This window comes from Penaeus monodon, chromosome 28, assembly GCF_015228065.2.
Source record: "Penaeus monodon isolate SGIC_2016 chromosome 28, NSTDA_Pmon_1, whole genome shotgun sequence".
In the NCBI taxonomy this organism is placed as follows: domain Eukaryota; kingdom Metazoa; phylum Arthropoda; class Malacostraca; order Decapoda; family Penaeidae; genus Penaeus; species Penaeus monodon.
In genome coordinates this window covers 39,699,552-39,699,982 of record NC_051413.1, presented here as the reverse complement: position 1 = coordinate 39,699,982, position 431 = coordinate 39,699,552, and positions in this window count along the sequence as shown.

The window sequence follows — 431 nt, the reverse complement described above, 5'->3', positions numbered from 1 at the left end:
AGGGTGAAGCATGCATATGTGTACATTATTTATATTGAATAATCACCATTTACACAATAACACAAATAAAACATGACCCTGGTTGTGAACAGGTTATACACAGGTGCGAGAAAGGTATGTAATATCCAGTGCTCATTTGAACAAAGGGAGATGACGGTTTAAGAGCGATTTGTCAAGATCTTATCATGCCAATACGTTCTAGGTATCTTTTGAAAAACGTATATTACTTTATCTAGCAGTAAATTATGTTAAATGTCCCCTATCCTGTTTATGAAGTTCATTATTTGCAAAATATTATTTTTGTTAGTTTTGATTTCCCTGTGAATTCTGTATCATATGAACTGGGAGAAATGAATTGTCTCGAAGGCTTTAGTAACAGGTAAGCTGTCATCAGTACATATTCATATGGAAATCATGTCATTTTATCATAA